The sequence below is a fragment of the Danio rerio genome, chromosome 6 (assembly GCF_049306965.1).
Source record: "Danio rerio strain Tuebingen ecotype United States chromosome 6, GRCz12tu, whole genome shotgun sequence".
NCBI classification, from domain to species: Eukaryota; Metazoa; Chordata; class Actinopteri; order Cypriniformes; family Danionidae; genus Danio; species Danio rerio.
In genome coordinates this window covers 46,500,400-46,525,446 of record NC_133181.1, presented here as the reverse complement: position 1 = coordinate 46,525,446, position 25,047 = coordinate 46,500,400, and the positions used below count along the sequence as shown (strand labels likewise).

The window sequence follows — 25,047 nt, the reverse complement described above, 5'->3', positions numbered from 1 at the left end:
TGGGAGATTAACCTGCTGCTGCTTCTCCAACAAGGTAGGAAATTAAATATGACAGAAATGTGGATGATGTGTGGATGACTGACAGCTAAGCAACACGATGATCTGGTAAGGAAGTAGTATGTCACAAAGCTTGCATAAAACTCTCAAAAGTATATATTTTTCCTGCACAAAAAAGTACATACTTTTAGGGGCGTAGTATAAGTATAAATTTAAATTTGGACGCAGCAACAGATTGCTAGATTAAAATAAAGTACTACCACTTTAAGAGAGTCGCGGGGTCTAAAGAGAACGTGCGCCGCAACAAGGAACATTTGTGTCGTGGCTGCCGAAATCACGTGCATGTGTGGTAAAAGTCCAAAGATGGCGGTTAAAACAAGTAAAAGAAACAGAAGTTTGGGGTCTATCTTTTCATCTTCGTCGTCATCCAGCGTCGTAGGCGTGATAAGGTAGGCTAAAATACGTTATCTGTTTTCTCTACTTTAACATCGGGATAGCAGGCAGTTTACAGCACAGAAACACAATTATGTTTATTACTCTCCCAATTCTAAAAAAAAAAAGTCAAAATTGTAAGACAAAGTTGGAATTCTGAGTTTGTGACTGCCCTTTCTGATGAGAACAACTCACTTCTGAGGTGAGATATATCGGAATAACGTTAGTCTGCTCAATCTTGTGAGGTAAAAATGCTAAATTTAGTTTTTATATTCACCAATTCAGTGTTAATATCTTGCAAATTCTGTTTGTTAGCTGTAATATCCTCTATATAAGATATATATCTGATATATAAGTGTGTATGTAGCCTACTGTCAAAGTGTGAAGGTCACAAAAGTACATTTTCCAAGTCAATTTTTATTGTGAGTAGCGTTATAAAACTCAAATAATTTTTCAGTATTGAATCCACCATTCTTCCTTCCATTTCTTATGACCATAACAAGCTCATAAAATCACCTTATGTATGCTATTTGCAACACTTTAAATATAAAGGTCAACATGCCACATGATGCTTGTTTTGAAGAATGTGTTGAAGCCCTGACACGTGAAAGGGGTTTAATGCTGATTATTGGCTCTTTACGCAAGATAATCAGCCTGAAAAAGCATGTAAAAGTGGCAAAGTTTGCCTTTGCATGTGATTATCCATGGCCTCAAAACCACTTGTCTCCATCATCACCCAAAATCTGCTCCTAATCCTTCAGCTGCATTCACTAAGCCTGTCTGTTTCTGCACTCGTCCGGTCTCCAGTGTCCTGTAGCTTCTGTCATTAAACGGCAGAACCAATTGTAGTTTAACTCCTCTCCCTGGGCTATCCGGTGACAGGCTCTGGATCGGCCTGCTGTGGCTGTATGTCCCGACTGATGCATTTCCAGACAAGCCCAAGGGTTCTCCAGAGAGCCAGGCAGAGAGGGGGGCCTTGTCTCTACCATTACCCACCTTGTTCCCACTCCAGATGGGTCTCTTCTGCAGCATTCCCTCCCTCAAGACCACAGGGTGAGGAATTCCATATGTTTGGGAATGGGAGAACATCTGCAGATAAAGGGAAGTGATTTTAATGTGAAGGAAACAGGCCAATGGTTCTAAAAAGTGTTTAACAGAGACTGCGTGGAGAAAACTGGTAAATGTGTTGAATAGCACAATAGCTGTGCAATGTTTGACTATAAGTGTCAAAAATAAAAAGTAAATGTGTTCTTACATGCAGTGTTGAGGTACCGCATTACAAGTAACGTGAGTTATGTAATAATATGACTTTTCTAAGTAATTAGTAAAGTAATGCATTACTTTTCAAAAATAAGTAATAATATTTTAGTTACTTTTTGATAAATGTAATGTGAGTTAATTGTTTTAGTTTAATTAATTTTCTTTAAAAAAATAAATAGCTGAATTAAAATGAAAGTACATTTTCATTTAGTCATTTAGTCACACTATTATCCAAAGCGACTTACAAATGAGGACAAGGAAGCAATTTACACAGCTATAAGAGCAACAATGAATAAGTGCTGTAGGCGAGTTTCAGGTGTGTAAAGTGTAAGAAGCAAAACATTAGTAATTTATTTATTTTTTTCTGTAATACAATTAGCAGTGGAGCCAGAGAGGCAATTGCAAATTAAGAAGTGAAGTGGGGACTAAATAGTTGAGTTTTTAGTTGTTTCTTGAAGACAGCGAGTGACTGTGCCGTTCTGATGCAGTTAAGGGAGTTCATTCCACCAACTGTGCAGATTGAATGCGAGAGTTCGGGAAAGTGATTTCTTTCCTCTTACACAGCAAAATATGGGGACCCAAAACAACTCTATGGGTGTTAATTTCAACACTTTGAAAGTGTCTCATGGGGTCCACTTAAAACAGAGTTAAATCAACACTTTCAAAAGGGTTGGCACATTGACACCGAAGTAAGGGTTAATTTTAACTCTGGGCAGAGTTAAAAAATGTAACTATATTTAACACCGCCTGGTGTAATATATTGTTATTTTATTCAACTCTCTTGAGTGTAAATATGGTAAAAAGGTAAAATAGACTGTAAATTACAAAAGAAAAAACATTTTATTTGAAAACATTCACCACTTCAACAATTCATTCAGTTTTTAAAATGCAACAATGTCAAATATGCGTTAAATGTTTTATTAGTACAGACAGTATCAACAAAATATGTATGACCAGTGCTCAAAAAGGCTGTTTCAGTCCTTTGGTCCAAACTTGATGTGTTATCAGAGCAATTTGAAAGCTCAATATAGCGTCACTCATAGTTTACTCCTGAACTCATAGTTTTCTTGTGAAATTGCATTTTAAACAACTTGGCGTGCAAATCTTTCACTTCGGGTGTTTCCTTGGTCCTCCATATCAAACACAGCAGTTTAAATGAAGGTATAAATGCTGTAAACTTGTGTGAAAACAAACTGGAGCTAGGAAATCTCATCAAGCATGTCCTGTGAATGAAGTGCTTCCCAGCCACAGGATGACCTTTTTATCCATGACGATGTACAGTAGTAGCTGCTGATCGCTCGTCTGGTGGTTCCTGATGCACGGATATAGGGTGATGCTCATCTAAGAACTCTTCAAGACTCCAGCATGACTAAGAAAAATGTTTGAAAACAAATTGCAATCAAATTCTATGATATATTTAAAAGAACATTTAAAGTAAATAAAACATTCAAGAAATCTAAACTCACCTTTTGAAAATCTTCATGATGATCCACAACTTGACTCTCCCAGCTGGTTGAGGTGACAGGATATGGAAAAGTAGAAAAAACACATATATCACTGTTGGAATCTCCAAAAACAATTAGGTTAACCACTATGACTAGAACTGGAAAAACAGGCAGCTGTCTGTCCAGAATCCTGAATTTAACACAACACTTGGAGCAAAATTTAGAGGAGCTTAAAATCTTTTATATCATTTAGTGATGCTGACTTCCCCAAAATATTGGCCACAGTGTAAAAAATATTCATAAACTTCATAAACAACAGTTTTCTGTAAGCGTGTGCGTGCGTGCGTGTGTGCGCGCGTGCATGTTTCTTTACCTGATTCAACTTGTTAGGCCCTTTCAGGTCCAGTATTGACGCCACCTTTACTGGAGTCTAGCAGATGTTTCAGGTCCAAATATAATCTAAAATATTAGGATAAGCAGAAGAGGAAAAGTGCAAAGCAAAGAGCAAAACATTATTTAAGTAACAGTTCACCCACAATACAAAACTTATCACCTTCATGTCATTTGTTATTCTCTAATGCTCTAATACCCTCTCAGCTTATGTGAAACAAATACAGAACTTTATCAAACATACCTTCATTATTATCACCACATATGACCAAGAAAGTATGCTTGGTCATTTCACCAACTCTGGAAATACACCATCCGTCTCTAATCAGCCACCGTCACAGGGTCATGTGTTATTGTATAGAGAACTGTGGCAGTTAAAAAAACAACAAAAAATTAGTATCTACCACATATGCATAACTTTCAGATAAAAAGGAGAGATGAACATCACAAAGTATGCCTCACACTTTTTCAGATATCTTTTGATTCAGATGTTGATTATTGATAATAAATCTACAAATCAAACCTGTATCATCATTAGGCTGCTCAAATATGAATCAGTTGATTAATTTTACAGACAGGTGGCTTTTTACAACGCACTAAATTGTCTTTAATAAAAAGGAAATGTTGTGTACAGTACATGCTAAGTTTAGCCTATAGTTTTAAACACAATATCATGCGGGAGAAAAAGCTTGACTAAGATGTTCCTGACTACATAAATAGCCTAACTTACTAACGTCAGACATCCCGAGTTGGGAAAAGTAATTTTCGGGGGATACAGAGTTGATTTGCGGGAGGTAGCGGGAGAGATGAGAACCTGAAGAGCAATGGCATGAGTTGCGCGCGACGTACCTAAAGAGAGGTGGGGGTGACTTGCGCGCGACGTACCTAAAGAGCGGTGGGGGTGACTTGCGCGCGACGTAACTTACCTGAAGAGCTGGGAGGGATGCGGTGGAGAGGGGTGTGCAAAGTGTTTAATGACCGGGCGGGAGACGCGCGATTTCCGGGAGATTATCATTCATTCATTTGCGGGCATCTACTTGGGCATCTGGGAGTCTCTGTGCATTTGCGGGATAACGTTAACGTTAGTCCCGCAACTTCCGGGAGACTTCTGTAACCTTATATGTCTGAGAAAGTGCAAACGCGGTCATTTAAATACATTAATGTTAACATTCCGACTTTAATGGTTGTCAACACTTAATATAATTCAAGCGTACGTTATCACGCAAGTCTATGAACTAACGGTATAACGTTATGGACGGCCACGAATGAACCAGTTTAAAAGGGCCGCGGTGTTTAAAATAACCAAATTAACGTACACGAATAACAAACAATCATATGTTTTAGTCAGGAAGCCTTTTAGTAAGTATATGTTCATTTACTCACCAGATATGTTTTAGAAACTCTCCAGAGCGTATGGAAACCGTCCTGTGTTGCCGTTAGCATCCGGGCAGAGTAGGCTAGGCTGCTCCAGGGATTCCCTCGCTAGTTTGCTTCGAATTAAAGGAGAAGTGTCGATTTTATTTTACAGATGGGTAACAACGCACAAAATGGCATTAAGCGTGACAGAAATGTGTTGAACATGTACATTTGATGTTTTTATGCACTATGTATGCGTGAGCATATATAAAAACATTCTTGAAAAGAAGTGAATAGTAATGCAGTTAAGCTAGATACACAAACGACCATGAATGAACCGCAGAAGATTAAAATTGTCACTCCATTCTAAAGTTATTAACTTAACAATATGTTTACAACTGTATTTCCTTAAAGAAAGTCAGTAAAATACCAACATTTAGGTAGTTTGACTCACCAGTTGCTGTTCTAAACCTCAGATGGAAAATGGCGTCTGGAAAATTCTTCAGTGACTGGGGCTGCATGAATTCCCGGATGTTGGAAATAACACCACCAAGTGTTGAAAAGATAACTCCTTGATTTCGCACTGAATAAAATCAATTCTAACTCTTATTATATTCATTTATCAAAATCTAACTCTTTAACGTCAACACTTTACTCTGAAATGCTTCAACACCGAGAATTTAACTCAGATGAATTTGCTGTGTAGGGATGGGACCACGAGGTGACGTTCATTCACAGAACGCAAGTTTCTGGAGGGCACATACATCTGCAGAAGTGAGAGCAGATAAGAAGGAGCAAAGCCAGAGGTAGCTTTATAAGCAAACATCAGAGCTTTAAATTTGATGCGAGCAGCAACTGGCAGCCAGTGCAAACGGATGAGCAGCGGAATGACATTTGCTCTTTAAGGTTCATTAAAGACCACTCGTGCTGCTGCGTTCTGAAGCAGCTGAAGAGGTTTGATAGAGTTAGCTGTAAGCCCGGCTTGTAGAGAACAAGAGCTTGAACAAGGAGTTGAGCTGCATGTTCAGATAAGAAGGGTCGGACCTTTCTGATGTTGTAAAGTGCGAATCTGCAAGATCGAGCAGTTCTAGAAATGTGGTCAGAGAAGTTTAGTTGGTCATCAATCGTTACTCCAAGGCTTTTGACCGTTTTGGATGCAGTAATGGTTGCCCCATCCATCTGGATTGAAAAGTTATGGCGTAGAGTTCATGTTAAATGTTCAATTCAATTTAAAATGACACTTTTTAACCCAAAAGCTAGGCTAATCCATATTTTGACTAAAGGTTATCAGATTCTCCCAGCAGGAGGACTGGCCTTCAGTTCAGGTCTGATGATGCAGATGATGATGATGGACGTTCAACACCTACAACAATGAATTACATAGTCAGTACACTTCAGAAAATTACATGATCACTTAGTCCTGGCAGCATATGTTTTTAGGTCATTGTAACTTATTAAACTAAGTTAATCATGTTCTAACTTAATTTTATAAGTTATGTAGGCTGTTTTAAGTCAGTTTAACATAAGTTCAATGGTAAGGTTTATTTGATTCAGCTTAAAAAATTTAGCCAACCAGGATTTTTTTTGTCCCAAATGGCACACCTTACACTATGCTCTTATCCACTATGTACTTATGCACTTATAACAGCACAGTATATGAATGTGTTGTCATCCCAAATGGAACACTAAGGGTTTTTTACTAAGCGGAAATTTAAACCGTTTCCCTAGATGACGTTTGATGATTGCCAAATTAGCGAAATGAGTGACCAAACTACCAAATGATACCTGCCATGAATAAAACTGCATTCACCATCGGGAGGTGATAGGATCAATCTCATAGGAGAATACTGCTTTCACAATCCAATATAAATATTGTAATCCAACATAAGTGCCCGAAAGCTCCGTCCCTTTCGCCACGAGAGCAAAGCAATGGCCGTTGAGTCCTTGAAGTGTCCATCATTATATACTTCATCCGGGTATTAAAAGTGCACTTATTCTTTTTAGAGTTTTCAATGTGAATGCACTACTTACACTTATTATACTACAAAATGGCATAGAATAGTGCAGAAGTATGCGATTTAGGGGGAATTTGTTCATTATTTTGAACGCATCAGAGAAAAGGAAAAGGGGATTGTCTCAATGGACAGTGATTTTACTTAAGACATATATCACAAAAGTAGCATTGCTTTAAGATTTCAATAATCTGAATTTATGGCATGTAGAGGTCTGAGGTAAGGAAGTTCTCAGACAACATTATCCAAATTATTTTTTGTTGATGTGTTTTTGTTAAAAGTAAATGAAGTTGTAGGTTATACACTGTGTTGCTAATTACAGAATACAATAAAAACAAGTTCTGAAAGATTTCAAGCCTCAGCCAGGTAATAAAAGTAACTCAAAAGTAATGTAACATATTACTTGCCATAATATGTAACTTAGTTTTTTGAGAGTAACTAAATATTATAATGCATTACTTTTAAAAGTAACTTCTCTAACATTGTTTACATGTGTTAATTAAAATGGACACCCAACAATGTACAAAGTTATGCTTACTAATAATAGTATTTCTGTAATTGAAAAAAATCTGAAAAAATTAATAAATCAAACTACTTTGAACAGTATTAATCAAATCTGACTGAATATGTTATTACCATTGGTCCATATTGTTAAAACAAATTATTTATAATTAATTTTGGCATAATGCCAATTTTGACCCCTTAATAATGCATTCAAAATCTGTGCACAGTTTTCCCATTTCTTGTCTGTTGTACTCAAAATAATTATGTAATATTGTAACAGTAACAATGTAATATTTTTCAGCAAAAACATGATTATTGATAAGTGCATTTACACAGTTTGGATTATAATTAATCCAAGTTTTTTTCAAGGGAAAAAAGTAAAATTATATATTCAGTATTTAATCAATTTAGATGAGAAGTCTTGAATATATTATTGCATTAAATTGATGTTTTTAGACTGTATTTATTAACGGATTGATATATTGTTTTGTATCTTTTCAGGACAGAACATACACAGAAAAAAATGATGTGTGCAAAATTGTTGCAAAACAACCTGTATGTGTTGAATTTAAACAAATAAATTAATTTAGTAATGTTCAACTTCATTTGTTTGTTTTAATTCAGCTGAATTAAATTGTTTATTACCACTTGTCTTGAAAAAATGTAGTAATCGAGGAATCATCTTTGAAGAATTTTTTTTCAGGGTACTGAGTTCATAAACTAACTCTTTAATCTAAAATCTAACCACTAAAATATACTTAAAGAATTCTTTTGGGCATCTTGTGGTAGTTTTTAAAATGTACTTAATAAATTGTGGACAGTTGATGCACTTTTGACCTGTATTGTCAGTCCAACACTGCAGAAATAATGAATGTTTTAACTCGTGACAACCAGCTTGAATATTGTTATACTGACTGACAATGACTTTTTTTTCATCCATCTTAAATTATTCTGTGTTAATTAAATTAGTCAAATTGGCGCTGTTCCAAAATCCCCATACAAGGAGATGCATGCTTTCAGAGAGTGTGATTGCTAAGCTTTTCTTTTTTTCTTCAAGCCGTAGCATAAGATATGTATTTGGATAGGTAACCTATGACCAAGCGTGTTCGATTGTTTACATCCACAGAAATGCACTTACAGATCTTACCATAAAACAGCTCAACTCCTCTGGCTTCCACATGTCAGTCTTCGGGCAGAATCAATAGGAAAAATCATTTACTCTGATGAGTGTGAGTCAATATAGCATTGATCTCCATTTTGCGGGAAGGAAATCTTGCCTGCTTAGAATTTGAGCCTCTCTTTGTTCAGTCCGCTGTTTGATGAATGTAAGACTATAGTGTTTGCAAATGTTTGAAAGGATAGAAGAGCGGTGGAGATTTAGACAGCTGCGGTGATCTGTTTGGTTTAAGTGTTTACACCAGAGAATCTATGGCAATCTTTTTTTAATCTGTCTCTTTTCTGATCCATAGCCATCCTTCTTCTCACCTACTTTTAAGTTGATCAATTTGGCACAGATACAATATGACAGAATGCCAGGGGTTTTCTTAGAGAAAGAAGTAGATCCTTATTACATTTCATTGTGCATAATTATGATGCCTACAATTCTATAGATAGGTTACTTAGGTGTTTATGGGACATATGCAAAGCTAGTGTTTCTTTCCATACTGATAAACTTCAGTTGAACAGTTAGTGTTTTTTTTTTTTTTTTTTTTTTTTTTTTATTTATTTATTTATTTATTTATTTTTTTTATATGATTTCTTTTACAGCATCAGTGTTGTAATGTAATTAAAATATAATCAGGTAAATAGACTTCAGCGTTCATTTAGTTGTTTAAGTGTAAAATATGAAATATGAAAGTCTTTTACATGCACACGCCATCAGGAACAGCAGAAGAGCACAGAAACACCATTTAAAATACTGGGGTCAAATGAATTTCCTTATTTTAAAGACATGGCAGGGAAAATTGAAATTTAATGCGGTGCTTCTTCTCTAAATTTTGATACCCATTTTATTTCTTATATCAATCAGGCATTGAAGATCATTGATTTTTAAAGAAAACAGACCTTAAACACAAAGATTTTTGTAAAGGCGTATAGTTCACCAGAAGCGATTGACCCAGGTGAGTGAAAATTAAAAGTCCTTCTGCATATACCCTATTCCCAAAGTGATCCCTATATAGGAACCTCTTCAGTTTTTGACAAGTGTTGTGTCCCAAAGGACACACTATACACTTAAACACTTAACCATGTATTGCAGGGGTGCCCAAACGTTTTCATATGAAGGGCCAAAAACCAAATATCATTAAGATAAATATACCAAAATATTTACATTAAAGTTGCCATGGGTAATACCCTAAATCGTATTACTTTTTCAAAATATGAAAAAAATAAATAAAAACTTTTAATCTTAATAACTGATGCAGTATAACTTTTCAAATTATAGCTTATTCCAATAAAAACATATACAATCATATTTAACACAGTGGAGTTCAATGCTGAATACACTCAAGCAGAATCTGCCTTTGCCTTGTTTCACTCTGAAAAGTCTGCATTATCCTCTCTCTGTCGTATGAACATTTTAAAGTAAATATAATTAATTATACACCATTTAAATTGAAGCATTTAATTTCAGATAATTTTTTTTGTAGCTTAACAATAAAACAAACAAATAAAAGGGTATATTAAATTTGAAATTACATTCTCTAAACCATTCTCAGATGGGATGACGAGCCGAATCAAAGGTTCCCATGGGCCAACTTTGGCTCCCAGGCCCTAGTTTGGGCATCGCTGGAGTAGTGCATGAGTTTAGTTTCTTTACTAACCAAAATGTAAACTGATTCATAAAAGTGTTACATTAGAAGTTTAATGGTTGTTGAATTATAGAAATTAATGACCTAACTACTAAATAGTACCTTTCGTGCGTACAACCACATTTACCATTGGGAATCCAACCTTAGCAGCTAATAGCTCCTCTTCTTCCACTACACAAGCAAAGCTGTGACCATTGAGTGTTCAAAGTGTTCAACATTCCCTAAAAAACACAACATCGAAAAAAAAACATACAAAACAAAACTGAATGCAAAGCACTACACCTGCACCCCACCTTTAACAAATGGTTGACATCTGTTCACAGTCTCCAGGTAAAACAATTAATTTCACTAAACTAAAAAAAATGGTTATTGCTTTTATTATTGAGGAGGTGCAGCCACTGGGAAATGAAATGATTTACACATGTTTAGGCCACATGAAGCAATTTATTCAATGTGTAAAGCTCAAAGATTTATTTTGATTTGGGGGGTGTTATTTCATTGTCTTCCTGTTTATTTTGTGATTAAACATTTTAAAGGTTTAAAATCTGTTTTCCCCTTAATGATTTTATTTTAGTACTACTAGGCTTTATTGCAATCTTTATCTCAATGGACAGTAAATTTACTTAACTAATAACACAAACCGTACAAAAGTAGCAGACGCATTACTTTACATGCTTTCATTAATCTGTATACAGCATGTATAGCTCTGGGCTCAGAGTGTTCTCAAATTATACTTTTATCCTCCATTTTTTAAGGAAAATGAAAGTGTAGGTTATATAGGTGGTTGTTAAATGCAGAGCTTCTGTAAAAAAAAAAGGTTAAAAAAAATTCAAGTTCTGAAAGAGATCAAACCTCAGCCAGGTAAGGAAAATAATTGCAAAAGTAACTCAAAGGTAATATACTTAAGGCATGACTTTCCGTAAAAAGTAGCTAAGTAATACAATTAATTACTTTTTTTGGGAGTAACTCAACATTGTAATGCACTTCTTTCAAAAGTTACTTTCCCCAACACTGGATAAGAGTCTCTTTAGTTTTTGTTTGAACTTGTCTTTGGTTCACAAATCACAATGTAGTCTAGATTGGTGACTCAAAGGTTAGTGTTAAATGTGCATCTGGTGCCCAAAGCTCTGTCTACATTTTAGTTTCTTTAGTTTTTTCCTATATGTTTGAACTTGCCTTAATAGCCAGAAAGGCACTCTTGGTAAGTGACTCACTATTGACTAGCTTGGAATGTGCAAAATACTTTATATATCAAAGTCTCTTTAGTTAGTGACTAGATTTGAACAATTGTTCAATGGCCAAAATTATTAGTTTCATACACAGATTTATATAAAGCAGTCTTTTGGGGGTTTCTGACTTGATTCAAATGTTTTGTGTGTTATTTAGGTGGTCAAAAAGAGTTTTGATTCTGCTTGTAATTGCTAAAATGCTGTCTAGACAGAGCACTAATTATTGAACAGATTGACTTGCTGCACTGAATCACTTTTTAATTGGTTTTGACTTTAATTGGTTTGAACATGAATTTGATGCCCAAAGTGCATGTCTGTAGGTGATTAGCTGTTAGGTTTTTAATATGCATATGTTGCTCAAAATATTTTCTCTATGGAAGTCTCTTTACTTTTTGACATATCCAAAATGGATTTCCATAATGAACTACTAAATAATGATGATTGGTTTTAAATGTGCATGATGCCCAAAATGCTGTCTGAATAGGTCTCCCCTTAGATTTTGACTGTTTTAATGTGTGTTTGGTAGGGCTGTAACGATACACGATATAAAATCGAAATCGCGACACTCAGATCTACGATCCTGTGTCGCGGTTTGATAAGGGAGAATTGCGACACACCCCGTGACTACCTTTCCAATAACGTCACGCGTGCCTGCAAAAGTTGAGCTAATTAACACTTTTTTTCGTTCGACATTACAAGCACTGCTCCGTTTAAGCCCTCCAATATTTAGCCGGGAGAGCTCGCACGAAGCTCTTAGTAGGGGACCGTCTGAATGTGTCAAGAATATAAAAAACAAAACCAACTTAACCCCGCTTGACAACCGACAACGCCAGAAACATTGCCAATGCTGTCAAAGCGGCCGGATTTTCAGCGCATATACGATGATTTGCTCACACTGGTAATGTGGCTGCGCAGAGAGGGATGGGCGTTCACCAGATGTCAGGTAACAGCGCAAACTTTTCTGTAACCGTGCTGTGCGCTTTCTGTTTGAACCTTTGAGAGTGCTGACTGACAGGTTCGCGATGCGTGAGGTCAGGAAACAGGACGAAGCTTTCAGTTAAGATGAACACAGTTTTTATAGTTATACTTTATTTAGAGATAAAGGTATATGGCTCTGCATATAATCACTCTATCTTGCTGGAGTTTATAGCCGTTTCGCTTTACTTCAGGACGCATTAACACCGCTCTGATGGTCTAATCGTTGTTTTAAGTTATCCAGAGCTGTATGAATATACAAATCTTGAATATCACAATAGTATTAAATATTACAATTGTAACAACACAGACAGCAACACTTTTGCACAATCGATACCCAGCTGATTCAGTCGTTTATAAGAGGACCGCGCCTCTTCTTTTTTCTTTGTCAACATAAAGGCAGTGAGGTGCGCCTCGTTTTCGGCCACTTGTTTAACTGCAAGGCATACTTAATTTGCGGGACGATAACGTATAACCCGTGCCTACAGACACATTTGCCAAAGAAGCAAAATGGAAGAAGAATATTGCTGTTTGATACAGACCTGTTGATGCAGAACCAGCGCTTATGTTGACCTGGATCTGCGTAATAAACGCAACAAATAGGCTTTACTTTTTATTTTACAGCTTAAAGCATGTACGCAGATTAATGCAATATCATATTTAAACAACAAAACTGTTTACAAAAAGTCAACATATGCGCGCGTTGTTGCTGTCTTTTCATCACGCAGCGCGCGCACTTGAACCGCGAGGGAGAGAGAGAGGAAACCATAGGCTATATCAGGACATATTCTTTAAGATAATGATTTCTATTAAAAATTTAAAAGGTTTTGTGATTATAATAATAACAGCGGGGGATTAAATAAATGCATATTTTCCGTGGAGCGGGCAATTTGAGGAAGTTAGCTATTTTTATTTGACGGAAGAAAAAACATTTGATTGGAAAGAAAAGCCTATGCCGGTTATTAAAAAGAATCAGTCAGTATTTTCGTTTTGTAATATAAATTAATTATTTAAGTGAAAATAATTTAGGGCAGTCCTATTTATTTTATTCATTTTATTTAGATTATTCTGCTCTTCTGTGCTAAACACTGCAGGTGCGTGAAGATGCTCTGTTGTTCTGTTCCGCTATTAATATATAAAAATAAATCAGTATTTTAAAATGCAATATTTAATGTGTCAGACACAAAATAGACACGTCAATTTGTTTAATATAAAATTAATAGTAATCTGACCAGTTAACCGTTAATAACCGATTAATGAGCGGCGGTTGTCGGTTAGCAAAATTAACGAAATGAGCATCCCTAGTAGCTATTTAATTTACTTTTTCTATGTAAGAGAACTTGATTGAAAAATAATTTTCAACATGCTTGAACCATCTACACAATGGAGTTTAGTTCTGTTTGGTTTTTCAACAGTATTTTGTTACAAAAGAAAACAGAAGTGATATAGCTTTGGCTATTTATTTATTTTATATATGGCTATTTATATTGTTAATAATTTGCATAGTTAATATAGTTCTTTGATGTTTAGTTTATAAAGATTTTTCAAATGTTATTTAATAAAAAATAGTTTTAAAAAAAAATTTTTTTCCCACCCCACACAAAAAAAAAAAAAAAATTTTGATATGAACCGAATCGTGGGTCAAAAATCGTGATACGAACCGAATCGTGGGTTTGGTGTATCGTTACAGCCCTAGTGTTTGGTGCTAGTAATTGCAGTCAGTGATTTAAATATGCATATAATGGTCAACATAATGTCTATCTTTAAATAAATCTTTAATTAATAACTGGGTTCAGGCATGCCTTTTATTCCCATAGTTGCAGTCTGAGATGGTGGTTGGAAAATGTAAATGCTGTCTGTATTGGAGTCTTCTATATGTTTGAACATGCCTTTAGTACCCAGAAAAGCAAGTAGGTGACACACCACTGACTAAGTTTGAATATGCATATGATACACAAATAGTGGTTTCTATAGGAGCCTCTTTAGGCTTTGAATATATATTTGGTACCCAGATATCTAGGTAGGTGACACACTATTGTTAAGTTTAAATGTGCTTATAATACATTTGAACATACTCTTTGGTGCTGATAATTGGTGACTCACTATAACTTTAATGTGTGCTTAAAAGCTTAAAATACTATCTGTATAGGTTTCTCCTTGGGTTTAGACTGAACATGTTTCTTAATGCCTAAAAATGCTGCCTAGACAAGTAGGTAGTCAAAAATTTGTTTCAGTGGTGCTTTTAATATAGCTACAAAATCCTTTCTTGATAAAACACTAGGTTTTGAACAGTAACATGCAGACCAAAACACTATCTAGTTAGCTTTGACTAATTTAAACATGCCCATGTTGATCACAAATAAAGGTAGTGGACTCATTGTTGACAGTTTTAAATGGAATTTTTTGATTCCCTAAATTCTGCTGTAGCTGTCTTATTGGAATCCAATAGGTTGAATTTTATCTGTGTTTAATAACAGTTGCGTTTAGATAGACAACACTTTTTTTCTGTAGGTTCAAAGTTATCTGTAGGCCAAAAAAAAAATCTGATTAGGGATTTAACCAGGTTTGCCTCTGGTTAGATCTGCATGGTTTAGGCAACTATATGCATGATAAAAAACAAATCAATACCCACTGTACTTAGAATTTTGGATACATCGTACTTGGTTTACACACCTATTGTGCCTAAAAGGTCAACCTACATCTGCATACAATCTGCATTTGTTAGTTTTTAGCATATATATGATGCTCAATAATGCTGTCTGCTTAGCTCACTTGCTTTTGAAAGGCAGTGACATATGCCAGGGCAAAACTAAAAACTCTGAATTTAACATCAAATCTTCTTTCCCCAAGACATTTCTGAATTACTTTACAAGTACAGAACAGCAGTGAAGTCAAAACTGAGCCCTTTGATTATCTGAGCCACTGTTACCATGCTGAGTAGTCAAGTGTGTTCTCTGTGAACTCCATCGCTCTATCTTTGTTTGCTTCTAAATGGGTGCTTCAATGAGCTATGATGGAAGCTGATGACTAGAGAATGTGTCTGAGTGAAAAAAGAGCCCGTGGAGAGACAAAATTTGCATGACCAAAGTCATTATGTTTGAACAAGATAGTGACAAACAAGGGAATACTGCCACAGAAAGAGGAAACATGAATTAAAACACATAGTTAGCAGTTGTTCGAGAGCCAGCATGAATACTGAACTAAAACCCCATTATTAATAATTGATAACCCGGGTGCCTTTGTGTCGTGTGAGACAGATTTATCTGCGGGTCTTGAGTAATAACTCGACTGCTGGTCATATCTTCATTTGTCTCACTTTGCTACAGCTCCTGTGGGCTTGTCTTTGTGTCTGCTTCAAAAGAACACGTTCTGCCTGACTATCTCAACTCTAGACAAGAACCTCTGGAGGCCTGCATTGCAAACTGAACAGCTATTTTTAAAGCATCTTGACTGAAATCATCTAAATAAAGTGGAAATCTACATTTTTTGCTTCCACAACAGCATTTAACAAAAGCTTAAACAAGTGAAACCCTTTATTTTGTGTAAAACAGTGAGCAATGCTGTGCAGTGATCTTGATAATCCAGGGTATTCTTCAAATCTTTTTCCCTGTTCACTGAATGTAGATTTTTTTTTTTTACGTCTAAACTTTGTCAGTAAGGATTTTCTAAAGATTTTTAGGCAGGTAGAGATCGGGACTCTAGGCTGACCTGTTCATTATTTCAGTGTTTCCAGCTTCAAGGAACTGCTTTACTTATTTTTCTGTGTGGTTTTGTGGTTGTCCTGCTTGAAAATGGCCGGCTGTGCAATTAACACATGGAACTGCTTGTGTAACACCATGTACCCAAAGACATAGATATACACTACTTAACAAAAGTCTAGTCGCCTATCCAAGTTTTCGGACCAACAAATATTAACTTTACTAGTTAATTATTTGGCATCAAAAGTGGCTTATATTGAAGGCAAAGGCCTCTAGATTACCCTTTAATTTATCATTTAATTAGGACAGTAAGGTCTGACTTTGCTTAAAAACATTCTTGTCACTTAACAGAAATAATGTACAGGATAGAATATAAAGCTTTGGTGCAGTGGAAAAATAATTAATATTGTGAATGACTTCCATGAGATGTTTTCCAGAGATGGGTTGCAGCTGGAAGGGCATCCGCTGCGTAAAACATGTACAGAATAAGTTGGCGGTTCATTCCACTTTGGTGACCCCGGGTTAATAAAGAGACTAAGCTGAAAAGAAAACGAATGAATGAATGAATGAATGACTCCCATGAGCTTGGAGGACTGAATCCATACATCTCCATTCATACCTTGATCTTACCCCAGACATGCTTAATAATGTTTATGTCTGGTGACTGGGCTCGCCAATCCTAGAGCACATTGACCTTCTTTGCACTGAGGAATTTTGATGTGGAGGCTGAAGTATGAGATGGAGCGCTATGTAGAAGAATTTGCCCTCTCCTGTGGTTTGTAGTGTAATGAGCTGCACAATTGTCTTGATACCTCAGGCTGTTGATGTTGCCATCCACTCTGCAGATCTCTTGCACACACCCATACTGCACACATCAAACCATGATTACCAAACTTGACTGATTTCTATGAGAATCTTGGTTCCATGCGAGTTCCAACAGATTATTCAACAGATGTTCACCAGATAATTCATTGGAAAAATCGATCTTTGTCACTTTTCCAAATGACCAACTAGAAGTCAAGTTATTATTTGTTGCTCTTACACCTGGGATCGACGACAAGAGTTTTGTCAGGTAGTGCACAGTTCACTCGAGTTATTTCACATTACTATGAATGAGGAAATGTACTTCACTCATATGGCCACCACAGTGAAGGAAGTCCCACCTTCCTGTCAGAATAGCCAGTCGTCAATCTTTATAACTGGCACTTCTTTGGGAGAGGGGTTTGTACAGATTTGTATGGTCGTTACAACAGCCCCTGTCGTTTTGGTGTTGATTTTGACTGGAGAAATTACTTAAAATCAGGACATTTCATGTCTTTCCAGTGTGTGACGTTTTTGCTGCGGGTTTTCTGTTTTGCATCCTCTGATTACTATGGAAACAGCTATAATAAAGGTTGGTGTCGGAACCTTTGCATGCAGAAATAACATGTTATAAATGTAATTAGTGCTTAAGTAACAGCAATGATAGGACAGGCCACTTCAGATTATATTGTTGATTTGTAATTTAATTGTGAGTTCAGCAAGCAGTTTTTTAGATTTGAGGATTCAGGATTGAAAGGACTGAATTGCCTGGGGGCATTACAAATATGGCTGCTGAGTAGGCATGGGTTAATATAAGATTCTGACGGTATGATAACCTTGGATATAATAGCACGATATTCCAGTATTATGGTATTGAAATTACTGCTCTAAAATATATTATTTTTAAATGTCTGAGTAAAAAAAACATTCACAACATATTTCAATTTGGAAAACATTTATATAATTTAAATTTAAATATTTTGCTGTAGTAAACATGTCGGGCTAAATCATTCAAAAGAATTATTGACTTCTGCTGTCTTCATTTGTTTCAAAAACACAGATTTTTTTACAATTTAAAACAACATCTTTGTCGCATTGACCCAGAGACTGTTTAGATGCATGTTACTGATGAGAAAATGACAGACGTTTACTGTATGATGACCAAAATGGCCTTAAACACCCAGCAGACACAAGACGTCAAAATGAAACCAGATTGACATTTTACCCTAATATCGTGGGGATGTTGCTTCTTGTTTGGAAATAAAAATCGAGTTTACATCAGAACCCAATGTCAGGCCGACGTCAATGTCCAACGTCCTACCTGAAATCAACCAAATATCAACGTCTAACAGCTTGCCGTTGTGTAGACGTTACCACTATGATGTCATGTTGGCTTGCCATACCTGACGAATAAATTTCAGTATTTGTCATCAATATGACATTGTTTAAGATGTTGGCTTGACGTTGGATTTCGCTCTTCAGAAACTTATGGGTGATGTCACGGTTAATATGCCCATATTTTTTATAGTCTATGTTTCAAACCCATAGGAAATTTGAACAGATTTTTTTCATATAACCACTTTAATAAAAAAAAAAAAAAAAGATTGAGGTAAAGCAGATAAATTGAAGAAGATTAAAGTTCCACAATAATACAACCTCAGATATATCCAGTCTGGTGAATTAGTGCGTGTTCACAGTGTATTATGGTCTATAGTGTAACCTCAGTAATGTGAACCCCTTGCATGACTGGCAGACAGAATTGTTACTAATTCTCTTAATTTTGCAATGAGTGACTTTGCATTGGAACCCTCTCTTTATCACGTTTAATGCAAGCGCTTTATCATTTCAAGTAATTACCACTCAGCAAATGCTTTCTCGTTGCCAGCCAGTGCAATGTGTAATCATTCCTGACCCACTCGCTGATCTGCTCCTATTAAGTATCTGAACTGCATAATGTGAGGCCCTGACCGCTAAATAATTAATGAGAATAAATTGCACCAAATGCAACCTCCATTTATCTGAGTGCTAATAACTTAGATTTTAACCGCCTGGCTCCAATGTCACGGCTGGCCAGCCAATGTGTACAAGTCCAAAACAAACACACACATGCAAAGATATATATTAGTGCTTCTCTCTTCATTAACTGTGCAAATATGAATTCATCACTCTGTGAATGCATAGCCACTTAAAGTAAGCAATTTATTGTTGGGTGTAGCTTTATTTGACCATGTTTAGATTGGAATTTCACGTCGGTGTAGACAATTACAGTATAAATGATGTTGTGGGAGCATTTGGATGGTTTTCATATTTGTTACAGTACAGTCAATTCAAAATGCTTGATTAAAAAAACAAATAATATTTTTTTCTTTCTTTCGGTGAGTTTGTTTCTTTATTTCTTTCTGCATGTTTGTTTTATTTCTTTTTTCTTTCTTTCTGTTTTTTTTGTCTGTTCGTATTTTTGCTGGTTTCTTTCTTTTTTCTTTCTGTTTGTTTGTTTCTTTTGTTCTTTCTTTCTTTTTACTTCATTTCTGTTTGTTTCTTTTTTCTTTTTTCTATCTGTTTGTTTCTTTGTTTGTTTGTTTTCTTTCTGTTTGTTTGTTTATTTGTTTGTTTGTTTGTTTCTTTTTGTTTCTTTCGTTTTTCTTTTTTTCTGTTTGTTTATTTGTTCTTTCTTTCTTTTTTCTTTCTTTCTTTCTTTCTTTCTTTCTTTCTTTCTTTCTTTCTTTCTTTTTTCTTTCTTTCTTTTTTCTGTTTGTTTGTTTTTGGTTGTTTCTTTTTTCCTATTTTTACTTTCTCTTTCAGTCATTCTCTTTCTTTCTTTCTTTCTTTCTTTCTTTCTTTCTTTCTTTCTTTCTTTCTTTCTTTCTTTCTTTCTTTCTTTCTTTCTTTCTTTCTTTCTTTCTTTCTTTGTTTTCTAAAGAGAAAAGCATATTTTACCATTTTAAAAATATATTTTGCGTGTATTAATTCATGATTTATATATGTATTTTTATATTGCAATACGTATATCAGTGAATTCAAATCTGATAATTATGATTTCAATCACCACCACCACCACCACCACCACCACCCTTTTACAAGTATTAGGAACACAAATAGCACCATTTTCTTAGAATGAGCCCAAAACGTTTGTATTTCTGTGAAGTAGAAGTTGCTCCTCATTCATGTATGGTCTCTCTTTCTGTCTCTGTTGTATAAGGTAATGCAGTTGCAGGATAAGCAACACCGTTATTCATGCAACATCGCGGGCCATAGGAACAAGCAGAGCAGCCTACTCTATATGAGTTTCCATGTGAGTCATATCCAAAGTAAACTTCTCCGAACCTCGGCCAAGAAGGTCTCATGAGTTGGGAAAGAGGTGGAGACAAAGAGAAGGAAAAGACGAGGTAAGGCAACATAAACTCATTCACCGCTTCCTCGGGGGGATGAGGGTTGTTTGTGCAGCGGTCGGCTTCTGTGAGGGTGGCCTTACTCTGTCATCTTCAAACATTTTCAACAAGCCAAGAAGAGGATGTTATCTTTTTAAGCCTTGTTACATGATGAAGACGAAGATAAGATGAGCTCATTCATAATACAGGTTTTCACAGCAGTATCGTAGAAGACTATCCGCTATTGCTGTCTTAGTTAATACTGCAAGTTTAAAGGTTGGAAATTACAAGGACATTTTGTGTCTGAATGGTAAAGTAGGGTTAGGTCATAATCATTTACGTACATTGATTTAGTATATTTATAGTAAATCTTAATAATCAATCATCTGTTCAACTGCAACCCCATCATCACAATTACTGCAGAAGACCTATTGGAACCCATGTGGACCCAAGATTCTCACAGAAATCAGTCAAGTTTGATTAAGGGGAAATCATGTTTTGGGGTTACATTCAGTATGGTGGAGTACGAGAGATCTGCAGAGTGGATGGCGACATCAACAGTCTGAGGTATCAAGACATTTGTGCTGCCATTACAATACAAACCACAGGAGAAGGCAAATTCTTTAGCAGGATAGCGCTCCTCCTCATACTTCACAGTTCCTGAAAGTAAAGAATGTCAAGGTGCTCCAGGATTGGCCAGCCCAGCCACCAGACTTGAACATTATTGAGCATGTCTGGGGTAAGATGGAGGAGGCATTAAAGATGAATCCAAAGAATGTTAATGAACTCTGGGAGTCCTGCAAGAACCCTTTCCTTGCCATTCTAGATTACTTTTTTAAAAAGTTATGTCAGTCCTTGTGGAAATGTATGGATGCAGTCTTCCAAGCTCATGGGAGTCATACACAATATTAATTCTTTTTTCACTGCAGCATGACTTTATATTCTATACTGTATATTATTTCTGTTAAGTGACAAGACTTTTGTCTTTGCAAAGTCAGACCTTACTGTTCTAATTAAGTAATTGAAAATCAAGGCATGATGATCATATTTTATTTTGGTTAAATAAGCGTAATCTAGAGGCCTTTGCCTTTTATATAAGCCACTTCTGATACTAAATGATCAACTAGAAGTCATTATTATGAAGATCTTAGTTGTTGTTCCTGAAACTTGGTTATGCAAAAAGACTTGTGACTATATCTGTGTGTCAAATATGTTTTAAGTTAATAACTGTTATTTATAAACGCGTGGTAAACTGCTGGCAACACATGCATATGTACATCTGCACGTTTCATTGTTTGTGCAAGTTGTTTACATTTTTGGCTATTTTACTATTGATAATTGAAATAACTTAAATAATTTGGCAAAGTGACATTGAACCTGGTCAGGACCTGCAAAGAACTACAGTATCATGCACAAATACCACAAGTGCAATTAGAAAGATGGCTTCTTATGCTTTCAAATCACTATTATTAGACTTCAGTCATGGGAGAAATGGTCATGCCCAACTGAGCCTGGTTTCTCTCGAGGGTTATTTCCTTCACTTTCGCCTGTTGGTGAAGTTTGTTCCTCGCCGCTGTTGCCACTGCATTGTTCGGGACTGAACTCAACTGAAACTGAACTTCAACTGTGAAAACTGGACTGACACTGTTTCAATTTACTATAATCTTCTATGCGAAGCTGCTTTTACACACTCTACATTGTCAAAGTGCTATAGAAATAAAGATGAATTGAATTAGGGACATAACCTAAAATCCAAAAATCTCCCATTTTAATTTAACGGAGTCTAGCATCCCTGCAGATTTTCAGGTCTTCCTTTATTTCTCTCATTATTTGTATCTACTTTCTTTGACAGTACAGTCAAACTTTTCCCTCACCGAGTCTCTCTGCAAGCTATCAGTAATATGATAATAAGAAATGTGATGTGATTTTGCCCAATGCTGACCGCATTATTCTTCGACCAGCTCTGACCTTTGATGGGAATGGATCTTATCATCTCCGGGCGCCGCCTCTCTTGGGAGCCTTTGGGATTTCACAGGCATACCAATCATCTGCTGTCCAACGGAGGGAAGCTTCAGGAGACCATTATGCTTACAATATTGGTGGAGAGTTATGGCTCTACTTTGTATTTAGGCTCTCTGGGTTACATTTATCTTTTTTATCGCAGTTGCATTTATTCTCCCACGTTGGAGTCAGCCTTTATAGTTTGAAACTCACTTTTATCCTGTTAAGTAACCCACAAATAACCATTTTGGGGTAATTCTCATACAATAGAAGTCTTTGCATTACAACACTCATGCAGATCACATGACAATATATGAATACTAGAGTTTGCATTTATTTTTTATTATAGTTTGAAATGATATCTACTCCCTAAAAGCTGGTTTTGAGCCGCTGCGTTATTGCTTTCCAAGATGAGAGAGGCTACGGGGGTCAATGTGAAATGACATGCAGAACGGCGCACACTCATTGTGAGCTCTGTCGAGGGCCCCTCGATAGATTGTGTGAGGATTTGCAGAAACTTTTGGCAAGGATGATGGCTGTCTGAAATATCAGAACCTAGAAGCAATGCGTTATGCCAACCTGCCAGCTGGCATGCCTGCTTTTGTAGTAACTCTACAGAGTAAAAGTTTCACTGTAATGCCAAGATGGTTGAAAGGGGATCAAATATAAATATTAGCTTTCTAGAACAATGCAATTCCATTTGATGTCAGAGTGAGCTGATTTTAATTAACAGGCTTACATAGTTTTTGATCAATGCAGTACCACAGCATTGTTCTTTGTTTGATTTTTCTTAATTAATAATGGAGAATACTCATTTATTGTAAAATAAATGAAGTGTGTGAAAGTCAATTAGTGTTTTACTGATTGGTGAAAGTATGGGTTTAAATTTTGTTTGTACTGTAGGGTTGCTTTATTTCCCCCCTATTTTTCCACTGCACTTGTTTTATTCTCCCACCACCTATTTCAATATCCTGAAGAATGTCATTATTCCATGAAAAAGCTGATGGCAGAGAGAGAAATGACCCACCTCCGGCAGAGTCTTTGCTTTCTCACTCTCTCACTTCTGCTGATCATGACGCATAAGTCCACGGTGTAGAAAAAAAAATCATCCCCATTCCCCTCCCCAAAACAGCATTAAGTGAATGAGATGTCTGTTGGCTTTCAGATAGAAATTGGCAGGGCTTCTGGCATATATTTCATCAGTGGTCCAGCCTCGCCTCCATCCCGGGGAATTAATGGCCGGGATTTTCATGAATGTGAAAGCAGCACAGCTTGGCAACCACGCACAATAACTGAAGATGCGTATGAGCGTGCTTTTTAAGTATGTAGATGCTACCGCTTAGCAGTATGGTGTAATGCTCTGAAAATGTGTGTGTGTGTGTGTGTGTTTGGGTGTATAAAGGGATGAAGAGAGTGATGGCAATGGTGTGAGGTATTCCCATTTGAACATAATGCTAATCTGATTGCCAGAGCCTGATTAAGCCAGTTTTGTCAAAATCCAGAAAAAACATCAATAATCATTTTAATATGTCATGCTAATAAAATATTATGTTCATCAATTATTTATACCCCACATTTTTTTTGTTGGACATTTTCAGATTTTATTTAAGCATCAAAAATGAAAAAATCAATTTACAAATGCACATTGACCTACATTTTGTAATTTGTTACACTGCTGTGAAGGAGAATTAGTGAATTTATTCAATTACTGTGGAGAATTATTGAAAAAAATTGAAATAAACGCTGAAAGCAAGTATTTGCATTTCCACAAGAGGATAGCACATGCAATACTGGTTACAGATAAACAGGACTTTAATTGGATAGTTATGCGCATTTAAATGTGGTCACTGTCAGAGTTAATGTCGAAGAGGCTAAGCTGAACCGTAAGTATTGTTGAGACATTTTTGTGCAATATCATGCAAGCAAATGCTTGTGTACTTGGCATATATCAGGCTAAAAGATTTATTAAGAAGTCTTAATTAGTCTTACTGTGCCAGGACAAGGCTCTGTTAGGATATAGAGGTTATATATTGGGTTGCCAGATCCCAGAAAAATGTCTAGCTCAAATTCCCCCAACCATTCAGAGTTGACAATTATATATAAATGTTACCGGCAATGTGTGAAATCTTGGTATTGTATAGAATGCCTAGCAAAATGTATCTGCATATGAAATAATGTTTCCGGGTCCAAGCCGATACTCATTTGAATTGAGAAAATATTCAATTATGACCACTTTTTAGTCATATCACACTTTAAAGTGAATTTTGTGTAAAAGCATAGTGTATACATGGGTGTCTGGACTCGCTGCATCACAAATACTAACATTTTAACAATTAAAAAATATTAATCACTTTTTGGCCATAAGATATAAGGCATGGATATATAAATTGCGATCGTGATTTTTGAAAATATTGCAGTGCTTTGTAAACGTTTATTATTACCATTTGATGAGTCTCCCCATACAGTTTGTTAGTTTGCCACTGAAATGATCCAAGACCTGTGAAGAGATGATCCCAAGGTTTCCACATTCCCAGACCAGGCCGTAGCAGCTGCTGTGGTGGTCATGGAGGAGTAGAGAGCCTGCGACTGATTCCTGTGAGACTCCAGTGACCGCCGAGTCTTTGCTGGCTTCCAGCGTCCTCCAGCCTCCGGCACCTAGACTGCAGCTCTCCAGACATTTTGTCATATGAGAAATGGTCGTGCTAACTGAGCCAGGTTTCTCCAAGGTTTTTTTCCTTCACTTTCACCCATTGGTGAAGGTTTTTTTTC

The 25,047-nt window shown here is 36.1% G+C and overlaps 2 long non-coding RNA genes across 2 annotated transcripts; one reads left to right on the top strand and one right to left on the bottom strand.

Moving 5' to 3' along the window:
• Nucleotides 1-333: 333 nt before the first annotated feature.
• On the top strand, nucleotides 334-23,839 carry LOC141386347 (uncharacterized). The gene is made up of 3 exons (XR_012408176.1): nucleotides 334-446; nucleotides 20,109-20,295; nucleotides 22,239-23,839. It is a non-coding gene; the product is annotated as an uncharacterized lncRNA (long non-coding RNA).
• LOC137495891 (uncharacterized) lies at nucleotides 2,944-3,598 on the bottom strand. The gene is made up of 3 exons (XR_011015870.2): nucleotides 3,508-3,598; nucleotides 3,156-3,198; nucleotides 2,944-3,058 (listed from the first exon to the last, which is right to left on the bottom strand). It is a non-coding gene; the product is annotated as an uncharacterized lncRNA (long non-coding RNA).
• Nucleotides 23,840-25,047: the final 1,208 nt, after the last annotated feature.